Here is a 12635-nt window from a genome sequence, read left to right as displayed (position 1 = left end):
CTTAATGCCTGAGTGGCTTTTAACTTTTAACATTTATGTAGCAATACAAATAATTTGGTCCTAAACTATCTGTGTTTGTTTCAAGCAGGAAAGTTAAAGGAACGAATGTTAACCCTTTAGTCCCTCTAGTGGTGTAGATCTATTAATTAAGTAATTTCTAAAGTAATGGCTATCTATTACAGTCAGTTTGTTATTCAATGCTTCCCCCAATGGAGGGTACTGTCTACTTCTTTGCCAGGCAGACAGGCAGACAGACAGACAGACACACACACACACACACACACACACACACACACACACACACAAAGACTCACATGCACACACAAACATACACATGCATACACATATATGTTTGTGGGGTGAATTTGGACTTGCAGAATTACATTGTACTTTGCTCAAAAACTGCATGAATTAATGTAAAACTCATTTTTTAGTTTACAATCAGTCTAAACATTATGGCAAAGACAGAGAACACAGGGGCCTAACACCTTCAACATATTATCTAGCTAACATCCATTAACCGGAGAATGCAACGTTTTTAAAAAAAAAGGTTTTGTGATTTACATATGAAAGAAGCGAAACTATCATAGTATTCTAACAGATGAAAACCTCAACAAACAATTAAGGTATTATTCAATGTAGAATTTCAGTTACATCACGCTGTAAACTTGTGCTATAAATTCTGTGTCTGACAATTGTGCCCTCCACAACCACCTGATGAAGGAGCAGTGCTCTGAAAGCTAGTGTGCTTTCAATTAAACCTGTTGGACTATAATCTGGTGTTGTGTGATTTTTAACTTTGTACACCCCAGTCCAACAGTGGCATCTCCAAATCTTTGCCATTGAGTCATGATATTTTGAAACACATTCTGTTTCAGCAACTTGGCATGAGATGAGCTTTTGGGTCACATAATAAGAATATTAGTAACATAGATTTGGCTGAATGCTGAATTAATAAGGGAGATAGAATGAGAATGGAGAAACATTTTATAATTTCTTCATGGGAGCAAAGTGGATTTGTGATTAACGTTGTCTGACTGAATTATAAACTTTATGATTCCAAGAATGGAATCAATTTTTTTAAGGACATTGGTCAAGTGTAGCCATCTTTTTAAAAGTGCAGAAAGTACAAAAGGCTAAGTTTCTCTGATTGTGTTGTGTTCTGTTTCATTGCTTCTCAAAGTTAGAGACTTCTTTTGTAATTGAAACATTGAAGGTAATTTTTATATTTTAGATGAATTTGTTACATCTTACTTCACAAATTCAAATACATGGAACAAGTGTACTTGTTACTATCCTTAAAAACATTTCAAAGAGTAATCCAAGAACACAATAGTTATCAATTAAGCCCATCTTTTTGACAATTGAATGTGCTTGTCTTGTTACACACACAAGAACTGTGGATATTGGAAATCTGAAAAATACAGAAATCGGTGGATGAATAGAGCAGGTCTGGCAGCAGCTGTTCAAATGAAGGATACTGGATTCAAAACATAACTCTGATTTCTCTCTACAAATGCTGCCAGACCTGCTGTGTTTCTCCACACTCTCTGATTTCGTTCCACTTGTCCTTGTGTCCTTTTTGCCTTTAAGCTCTGAACAAAAGGATAATGGTCAGATGAATCTGACTCACTGCCCTATTCTGAGTGGTGGTGTTGCCTCAGTGCTTCATAGATCAACATCATTATGGCTTCGGATAAGTCACCAGAATGAATAACTGCCTTACCCAGGGAGATTGCCACCCAGAGCACTGTTGCAGCAAATTCCCAGTCAATGAGTAGTTTACTGGATTTTGAAAACCCAGCTCATTTTTGATGGGATAGCCATTTAAAGATAGTCAAGAGAGCCTTCCAGTGCCTCAAATAAAAAATATCTTTAGTTTTGCTTAGTCCTTACAAGTCCTTTTCCATCCCTATCATATTGTATCCCACAATCTTACAACCACTATCCCCTGACTGTAACTCTCCCTTTCTCCAGTTTCAGCTGCCTACGCTTTCTTGTCCGCATTCAGATACAAAATTCTCATCTTTGTCCCCTTCTCCCTTTAACCTAAAACCTTCATTAAGACTATCTTAAAGCTCGCCATATTGAGCAAGTTTTTGCCCCCTTCTCCTAACTGTTTGACTTGCTTTCTTCGTGCATCCTTAAAACACTTCAGGATGTTTTTCTTTGCGAAAGACTCTATATAAATAGGAGTCATTGTTGATATTGTTTTAGCTCCTCTTGCAGAACCATTGCTAAATTCATTGGCATTACACAAGCCTGAAATGCTTGCCCAACCATTTCATACTTGATGAGGAACTAACAAGATAAACAAAGGGCAGATTGACGCTTCCCCACACCCTGCGCTATTCAATATCAACCTCTTTAACTGGTGTATCTTTGACATTACCCAAAGTGTGGCGATAATATGAGCAAATCCAAACTTCTTAAAGAGAGAAAAAGATTTAGAACTTTATAGCCTGAAGTACCATCTAGTCTCAATGTGTCTATCAAAACTATATTCTAGCTGCTGTATCATAGTATATTAAAGCAACAGTGCATGAGATTACCAGCCTGCTCTATTATCATTGTACTATTGAAATGATAACAAATTTATTTATAACACAGTAAAACAAGTTTCTTTTGGCTAATTAAAACAACCTATAATCCTTGTAATTCATTCTATAAATATTTAAGAAAAAATACACTGGAACATTAATTGGATGTAGAAACATCTTTAATTATTCAGGAAAATATATAATTTATAGTAGGTGGACAGTTTAGCTGTGAAAAATACAGAAAGGTGATAGCACAAAGTGAAAACAAGCTGAACTGGCATCAACAAGGATGATGCAGGGAATGCCGTATGAGAAATATAACAATAAATATTTGCTGTTTTCATTTTGACATCACAGCAACACATGGAAGGAAATGTAATGTGTTTTCTAAAGGAAATGTGCTTTTCTCCACTTCATCCATTTTAAACCTCAGTGCTTCCACTGTGCTGAAGCAGAAAATGTCGAGAGATAAATTAAATGATCTTTAACTTTTCCCCGTGAATGCTGACTTGGAGCGCCACTAACTATTCAGTCAGGTCAGAAAGGAAAACCATTTACAGTCCTTGGCAACATCCATCTTATGAGGGTTCAGATGGAGCTACAATCCATTCTCATGGTCCGCTATGTTAGTTACATTCCTCAATATTTGCTCATTCGTCTTCCCTCCCTATGGAACTACTGCCTAAGTTTCCCAAAGCTGGTATTAATATCACAGACCATTGTGATACAGTTATTTTCATGGAACCCTTTAAGGAAGTCATGTGGCCTTAATTGGTCCCTTGTGCCCTGAAGGTCTCCGTTTAGCTCGTTGTTTTTACTCACATAATCATCAATGAACTGGAAAGCCGAGGAAGTGGTGATCATTGTCTGCATTCAGTTGGTAACAAGGCTGTTTTGTTAACAGATCTATCTCAATCCTTTAAAGCCTGCATGTGTGTGTATGTATGTAGAGACACATCTAATTCCTTAGACAGTGCTTCAGCAGCTATTCCCATACCTACCTCACTGCTAATATCGAAAATCTGTTATGAATGAATTTCATCCAATTCAACAAAAGACTGAAGGATTGCATTTTTAACTTTCTTCTTGCCTTTTGCTAAGATTACACCAAGGTAACAGGTGAAAAGTCCTGCTGCTTTTTTCTGCTTTCTCAGGACACAGAGATTCATTAACTATGTACTCGAATGCAGATTCCCCCATGAGTGAACTGAGGAGGGACACAATCGACAACTGGCCATCAGGGACTGTAAATCAACAGCCTAAAAAGGGGCTGAATGTATTAACTGGGCCTCAGGAGCTCAGCCCAAACTAGAGGCCTCTGTCAGTCAGGGCCTTCACTAATGTCAAAGCCAGCTGTAGCTGGAAACCAGCAGCTGAGGAAATGATTGAACTATATCTGTCAATTACCAACAGTCCACTAGAGGCCATTGTACTGTCATTCAATTCAACTCTGGAGTAGCACCACTTAAAATACAGCCTCCAGTAATCTATAATTCCATTTAAACAGGATCCATTTCCCTATTAGAATTCTGGAAGGACATTTGGCATTTCTCTTTGTAATGTTAGTATCACATAAATAGAGATTTAGATGTGATATACATCAAGGCGACCTTGTGATAAATTAACCATCCCTGTTATGCATTATTTGGAAAAGAAAACTAAAATTAATGTTAACAAGCTTTATGCATTAGATAGGGAAGTTACACATTTTAAATGATAAGATTTGACCTTTTATGAGTTGTATTACTCATGAAAAGTAAACATGGCTTAATGTCAGTAGTAGTATCAAAGGGTTTGGTCAAGGATTCCTCTGGTGGTAAACATATTGGAAGAAAATACTACAGAGGATACTCATGGTCATTCTTACATGGGCCGGTGTGTTACATTAATTTTACTAATCATGAATGTCATACCTAACAGTTATTTTTTGACGTTTAACATACTCCACACTTTCGGAAAATGTTTTCTACTTGAGGACATTGGCAGCAAACAATCACAGTGGGATTTAGAGGAAGAGTTAGGAGCCCACAGCCAGCCAGTATAGTTAGAACATCCCTCAGGAATGTTCTCCCTAATTAGGTTGAACTATGGGGAGCATAGTGGTTCAGTGGTTAGCATTGCTGCATCACAGCACTAGAGACCCAGGTTTGATTCCAACCTCAGGTGACTGTCTGTGTGGAGTTTGCATGTTCTGCCATTCTGCATGGGTTTAATTTGGTTTCCTCCTACAGTCTAAAGATGTGCAGGTGAGGTGGATTGACAATGCTAAATTGTCAAAACTGTCCAGGGATGTGCAGGCTGGGCAGAGTAGCCAAGGAAAGTGTATGGTTACAGGGATAGGGTGCGGGGGGATAGATGTGGGTGGGATGCCCTTTGGAGGGGCAGTGTGAACTTGATGGCCACACTGTGGCGATGCTATTTGGATCCAGCTTTCAAAGCTTGACCAGTGGTGGTTTAAAACTTCTGGGAATACATTTGGGACAACTGTCATAAAGTCATAGAGTCACAGAGATATACAGCATGGAAATAGACCCTTTGGTCCAACTCGTCCATGCCAACTAGATACCCTGAATTCATCTAGTCCCATTTGCCAGCGCTTGGCCCAAATCCCTCTAAATGCTTCCTATTCACATACCCATAGTTGAATTCAATCTAATTAGAATGCCCCATTGGGGATCAGTGCAGAGTGGGAGTCTCCCTGTCGCTGTACCTCAGGAAGAGAGAGTATGGAGTAGAAAGGGCGGGGGAGGAAACAGATAATCGGCAAGGCATCGGGGATCGTTATGGGGACAGAGGAGGGCTGGGAACCTGCGCTGGATTGGCACAAAGGTACTACTCCCATCGCTGTTTGTGTTCCGTTTGCCAACTCAAAAGGTGCCAGGATGTTGTCAAATCAGGGCACAAAATGCTAACCCTCTCTCACTCTTTCCTGCCCAGGGACACCCCTTTGTTCGGATGCCCTTGGAGACCGTTTGACTCCCACAGGCGAACTGCGATGCAGCACCTGCTGGCAGTGTGTCGCTGCCGGAGACCCTTACTGTGGGTGGCATCAGGTCAGCAAGTTGTGTGAACTCATTGCTGGGACACAGAACAATACTGAGAGGTAGGTAAGAGGGTAAGAAATAGAAGCAGGAGTCAGCCTTTGGCCCCTCGAGTCTGCTCCAGATCATGGCTGATCTTTTCATCCACTTACCCAACTGCTCACCACAACCTTTCCCATTCAAGAATCTATCTATCTTTGCTTTAAAAACATTCAATGGGGTAGCCTCAACTGGGCAGGGAATTCCACAGATTCACAACCCTTTGGGAGAGGAAGTTCCTCCTCAACTCAGTCCTAAATCTGCTCCCCCTTATTTTGAGGCAATGCCTCCTAGTTCTAGTTTCCCCCACCAGTGGAAACAACCTCTCTGCTTCTATCTTATCTAGTCCCATAATCATTTTATAAGATCCCTCCATCATTCTTCTAAATTCCAATGAGTGTAGTCCCAGTCTACTCAATCTATCCTCATTAAGGTAACTCTGTCAACACTAGCATCAACCTCCTGTGCATCCCCTACAGGGCCCAGTACATTTTTTCTCAAGTAAGGAGACGAAAACTGTATGCAGTACCTCAGGTGTGACCTCACCAGCACCGATTACAGCTGCAGCATAACCTTCCGGTTTTTAAACTCAGGCAATGAAGGACAAAAGTCATCGACAGATTTAGTGAAATGTTATGGTATCTGTTTACAGAGGTCAGTGACTGGTTTAGGGATTTCACCTGGAATAGCAACATCCATGCGGGAAGTGGAAGATGGCTCTCAGACCTCTGCCAGTCCTTTCCCACTACACATGTCTGACCAAATGGAAGGGGATAGCAAAGTATACATGCACAAAGACCGCATGTTTTTGAGTTGGCCCAGACAAGCTGTCCCATCAAAGAAGCAGAATAATTTTGGATTGAAGTAGATATGGTTAAAAGACGGGTAAAAACACGACGAGGGTATAGTGTGCAAAAGAGATAGCACTGGAAACAATCAAAACCCACACTTGGAGCAGAATCTTACCAGGCTGTGAACAGTGGAAATGACAAGATGGATAAGAGATTCAGGCTGACGGTCATCTTGATGTGGAGAACATCTTACTGCAAATTCCACACTTTGCTTATGCAGCATGGTGACATTCTCACCGGTGCTGAGTTCCAAATTGATGCTCCTTATTCCTTGTTAAATGGTTTATTAACAGTCCAACATGGCTTGTGCACTTACAAGTGCCTCACCACACAGACCAGCCCTCAGCAAAACATGACATGGAAACCAATGTGAGTTCTTGGTGGGTTCAACATGGCACTTTCTCCAGGGGATCCATGTTGGCCAGAGATGAACTGATGAGCAGAGCATGATCTGTCAAAACTAGCCATACATATGCTTTCATCGTGAACATTGGCATTCCACTTTCAATGGGGCAGCACACCATCTTGGTATCCTTCAACCCTGGCACTGTGCCCTGCACAACCAGATTGGTCTCAGAAGGCACACAGGCAACCCGCAGCATATTGTTGCAATAGGTATAGGTGCTCTACAGTCTTTTACCAGGCTGCCAGGTCTGCTCACTCATTCTTTCAGCAGGCATTCACCTACTGCCTACTGGCATGTCTTCAGCCTGTGTTCCTTGATGTGTCCTGCTTTGGTTCACCTTGCATTGGCAAGTGGCACAGTCAGACAACCAAGCATGTGGCTATGCCTGTGCAGCAGCTGTCAGTAGAAAGTGCATACATCTTGTCATATATCAGTGTACCACCTCACTCTAGCACCCAAACCACATGAGCTCACTGCTCACGGCAAACACATGACATCTGCATTAAGCAGGAGGACATGTTTTAAAAATATAGCAGAGTAATGGCAGTGAGATCCATGGGAGCACTAGTTAGTCAGGGAGGTGTTAGAGTCAGGCTATGCAAGGTCTGACATTAATATTATATCATTATCACACATACTTCTGGTGTTAATCCCATTATATTTTTTCACTGAGCAAAAACACATCTAATATTACCACTTCATATTTCTCAACTTTCTCAATTTCTCTAATCTGCTCTCATGTCTTTTTGCATTGTCAATGAGACCCATTACTTATCCCCCCAAACTGTATTTCGTCTTAATTGTTGGCCAGCCACCTTCCCATGCTGAATCTCCTGTTAACATATATTGTTAACAATTCTCTGTACCTGGGTGTTGACACTCCCTTCTTCGAACTTACTGGTACTTGCCATCTCCCAAATCTTTCTTGGAAATCTTTGTCTGAATCTCTCTAATCAGGTTTTCACCTCTGCCACAGAACCTTAACAGTTCTTATTAAAGACTTTCTCATAAAAAGAGTAGAATGTCATTTTTCTAAAAGATTGTGAAAAGGCAAAATGTCTTTCTCCATCTAATTTGATCTGTCTACCGCCTTTGACACTGTTGAGCAAACCATTCTCTTCCAACACCTCTCCCATTGCTGTCTAGCTTGTGAGACTGCTCTCACATATTCTATACCTCACTACATAGTCAAGCCAGTGAGTCACCTGCAATGTGTTTCCTTCCCAACTCTGCACTGCTACTTCAAAAGACATAAGGATCTATCTTTGATATTGTCTTATTTCTTATTTACACTCTGTGCCTCAGTGACATAATCTAGATACACTGACAACATCCAACTTTACCTCACTATCACTTCATTTAGCCCCTCTACTGTCTCTAAGTTGTCGAACTGCTTCTCTGATGTCCAGTGCTGGCTAGAAAAAATTACCTTCCAAATAATTATTTGGAAGACTGAAACCACTGCTTTTAGTCCCCACTAGAAACAACCATCCATAGCTATCAGCTCCGTCCATCTCCCTATCAACTGTTTGAAAGTCACCTCGGTGTCACACTTAATCATAAAATGAGCTTCCAAGTCTAAATCCCTAAGATCACTCAGAATGCCAATTTCTATCTACTTTACTTCGCCCAGCCCTGTCTCATATCAGTTCATCTGCTGCAGAAACCCTTAGCCATGAATTTTTCTCCACACTGGATTTGACAATTTCAATGTAATCCTAACTAGTCACCCATAATCTTATCTTTCCGTAAACATCATCATCCAAAACTCTATTGTTTGTGACTGAAATTGCAAGTCTTATTCAACTATTCCATTTTTACTTGCAGACCTGCGCCGACACCCAGTTAAGCAATGCCTCAATTCTAAACTTCTCTTGTTTTCAAACACCTCCAAAGCCTTGCCCCTTCCAATCTCTTCCAGTCTCGCAATCCTCTGAGATATCTGTGCAATCCAAATCTGGCCTCTTGAGATCCCCAATTTTAATCAAATCATTGTCGGCGGCCATACCTGAAATTATCAAAAGACTCAACTCTGGAAATTTCCCCTAATTATCTCAACTCTACCACTCTTTCCCTCATTTAAAATGGTCCTTAAAATCTATATAATTGATCCTACTTCTGGTCACTTGGCCCAATGCTGACTTGTTTGTCTTATTATTAAATTTTGTTCTATGGTAGTTCTGTGAAGTAATGTGATGCAACTTATTCCATTAAAGTGCTAAATTAGTACAAATTATTATTAGTATGTACATTCATTGAAACTTCATATCTTTAAAATGAACAGTTCCCAAATGTATTTTGCTTTAATGCAGTGCACTGACAAAATCCATGATTTACATTTAGTTTCTCTTGTAGTTTATTTGTGTCTGTCTGAGTGCAACTCAGAGATCCATTAGAGTTTCTGGCAATCTGGCGAGATGAGAGAGGGAGTTACTAACATGCCCTAACTTTCAAAACCAAGAATAAATAAGGTCAAGACAATGGCCATAAAACTTTTTATTGGACTTATCCAGTAATCAGAACAAGTTTGTTATCATTTGATCCAGTTGCATTTGAAATCTCTTTAATGGCAAATATCCAACGAGCAAAAATAAATGGGTTTGTGCAAGTTTCATTTTGACAGATGAAAAAATTTGCTGTAAATATATCCACAGCAGGAAATGGTGGGACCAATCTTCATAATTTCTTTCCACTCATTTTTCATTCCTGTGGGAAGAATTATATTTTCTAAATGATTTTAGCAGCCCAAAAGACATACGTGTATGCTATAGAGGGACTGTAATGAGGAGATTTGGGAGAACATTTTACAAATTTAGCCAAGAAAACATCACAATTTTCTAAATGTCTGTGGCAAGGAACAAGAATGCCTCTGTAAATCCATTCATAACGTTTAATCTGTTCATTTTTTCTGGTGCACTAATAAATGCGTTCTAATGGGTTTATAAAGTAGCAAACAGAGGAAATCATCATGAACAGATTTTTGATGATGCGAGATATGAATGTTCATTCCATGGTGGGTGCTCCATTGCCAGGAATGTGTGTGGCCCTAGGATTTGGGCAAATAGGCCTCAGTGCACTAAGCCCTGAACACCTAATTACACAGGAACAAAAGGTCTTCTTTTGTTCATCTTTGAATAAGAGTTGATCTCATTAGCTTCCGAAGGAGTTATGCATCTTGTCACAAAGTGATCCCATGTTGAATTGTAGAAACCCTACCATGTAGAAGCAGGACATTCAGCCCATCGAGTCCATAATGACTCTCCAAAGAGAATCCCATCCAGACCCTTACAACCCTGTATTTCCCATAACCCACCTAGCTTGCACATCTCTGGACAATTTAACATTGCCAATCCACCTAACCTGCATAACTTTGGATTGTGGGCGAAAACTGGAGCACCCAGTGGAAACCCACACAGCCATGGGGAGAATGAGCAAACTCCACACAGACAGTCACCCAAGGCCAGAATCAAACCTGGGTCCCTGGCGCTGTGAGGCAACAGTGGTAACCATTGAGCCATTGTGCCACCCTGCATACTGCTTTGTAACAGATTTCACAGTTCACCAACTTAAAATTGCAATCTGCTCATTGAAGAGTTCCATCATTTACAGCTAAACTTTCCAATAATTGTGAGGGTTGCTTTTGTCTTGGTAGAGTTAGCTCTGTGAAGTAAAGCTGGTGTCACATAAGTTGTCCTAATCATGAAATTTACTGGTACTTTCCTCAGCACTCCTGTGGCATCATTGATTTGCCCTTGCAACTGAAAGCAGTGCTGCATTTAGGCCTTTTATTGGGCATGTCATATGATTGCATTGGTAGAGCAATCATAAACTAGAATGGTTACTAGGAGTCTGCACAGCCAATGAGTCCATATCCACTTTCTGAAAAAGCAACTGAGCTTGTCCCCTTTTGTTTAAAACAGATGGCGTGCCTGTTGCTTACTAAAACCACACTTTTGCACACTTTTGAACATGTTGCAAGAGGACCAGCTTTACTGTCACCGATTTACTTGGGACTGGTGCTGTAAATGATGCTATAAATGTGTACATGGATAGGACTTCCTTTAGTGTTTAAAATAATCATTGCACTGAGCACTAATATCTCTATTCATTCACAGGATGAGGGTGTCACTGGCTAGGCCAGCATTTATTGCTGAGAGGGCAGCTAAGAATCAAGCATATTGCTGTGGGTCTGGAGTCACATGTAGGCCAGACCAGGTAAGGAAAGCAGTTTCCTTCCCTAAAGGACATTAGTGATACAGATGGGTTTTTTTCCAATAATTGACAATGGAGTTATGGTCATCATTAGATTCTTTAATTCCAGATAGTTACTAAATTCAAATTCCACCTTCTGCCATAGCAGGAATTCAAACCTGGCATTCCCAGAACATTATCTGGGTCTCTTAATTAACAGTCCAGTGATAATACCATCACCAACTAATTTCAAGATTCATTGGTGACATTTCTGAAGTACAAAGAATTTCATTTGAGCATTATCCAGCTGCATGCCTAACATCATAGAGTTACTCTCTCACTAGAGAGAGATGACTGGTATGGTTTAACCTGAGGGTCACTACACCTTTGATGAGGGGAAAGGTTGAGAAGGAGAGTCCTTCTTAGTGACCTCAACTGATGTGGGAATTGAATCTGTGCTGTTGATGTCACTCTGCATCTCAAACCATCAAAACTAAATAGTACTGCCCACCACAAGGTATGTCAGCAACAGTCGTGGTATTTAAACCTTGCTGTATGATTTTACCATATAGAGTTCCCTTCCCCACATTAAAAGAATGAATTCACGTCTAGTCAGAAATTTTAGAAGATTAATCTGCACCCTTCTTTTCAGAAGCAAAATGGATTAGGGCCTACGCTGAGGCACCATCTTACAAAGTCCAAGGAAACCAGCAAGGACTGAGCAACCATATTTTCAATTAAAATTAGCACTGCATGAACAGCCCTAAAAGGATTGGGAATTATTCTGGGAAAAGCACAAAAAAGGGTTGGCAACAAATCAGTCATCCACTTTACATGCTTTCCTATCTTCATTTCCACAAAATAAATTTCCATTCTCCTTGCCTGATCCAATATTGAATTTAATTATAATTTGTTCTATAATTTGTTCTGCTGGTAAGTGGAGTTGAAATGCCCATCAGCCATGAATGAATGGTGGAGTGGACTCGATGGGCTGAATGGCCTTACTTCCACTCCTATGTCTTATGACCTTATGGTCTTATATTTCCCAATTGTTCAAGTCAGAGAATGAGGTATCTCATATGAAATAAACTATTTATTTCAGTGCAAGAGGTGCGACAGGTAAGGAGAATGAACTCAGGGCATGTATGGAAAAATATCAAAGCTATTACAGAGATCTGGCTGAAGGGACACAACTGGCAGCTTTATATTCCAGAGTTTAGATGTTATAGGAAGGATAGAAAAGGAAGCAAGAGATGAGGGGGAATGGCATTTTTGATTAGGGAAAACATTACTGCTGTACTCAGAGATGATACTTCAGTCGGATTCTCTGTGAAGCTGTTTGGGTGGAACTTAGAAATAAGAATGAGACTGTACTATAGGGCCTCCAAGAGTCAGTGGAAAATGGAGGAGCATGTAGAGAGATCTCAGATATGTGTAAGAATAATAGGATTGCAATGGTGGAGGATTTCAACTTTCCAAACCTAGACTGGGACTGTCATAGTCTTAAAGGCTTAAATGAAGAGGAATTTGTTAAATGTGTTAAAAAAAATTTTCTTTCTCAATATCT

The sequence above is a fragment of the Hemiscyllium ocellatum genome, chromosome 10, assembly GCF_020745735.1.
Source record: "Hemiscyllium ocellatum isolate sHemOce1 chromosome 10, sHemOce1.pat.X.cur, whole genome shotgun sequence".
NCBI classification, from domain to species: domain Eukaryota; kingdom Metazoa; phylum Chordata; class Chondrichthyes; order Orectolobiformes; family Hemiscylliidae; genus Hemiscyllium; species Hemiscyllium ocellatum.
The sequence above is the reverse complement of the archived record's forward strand: the minus strand, read 5'-3'. Positions refer to the sequence as shown.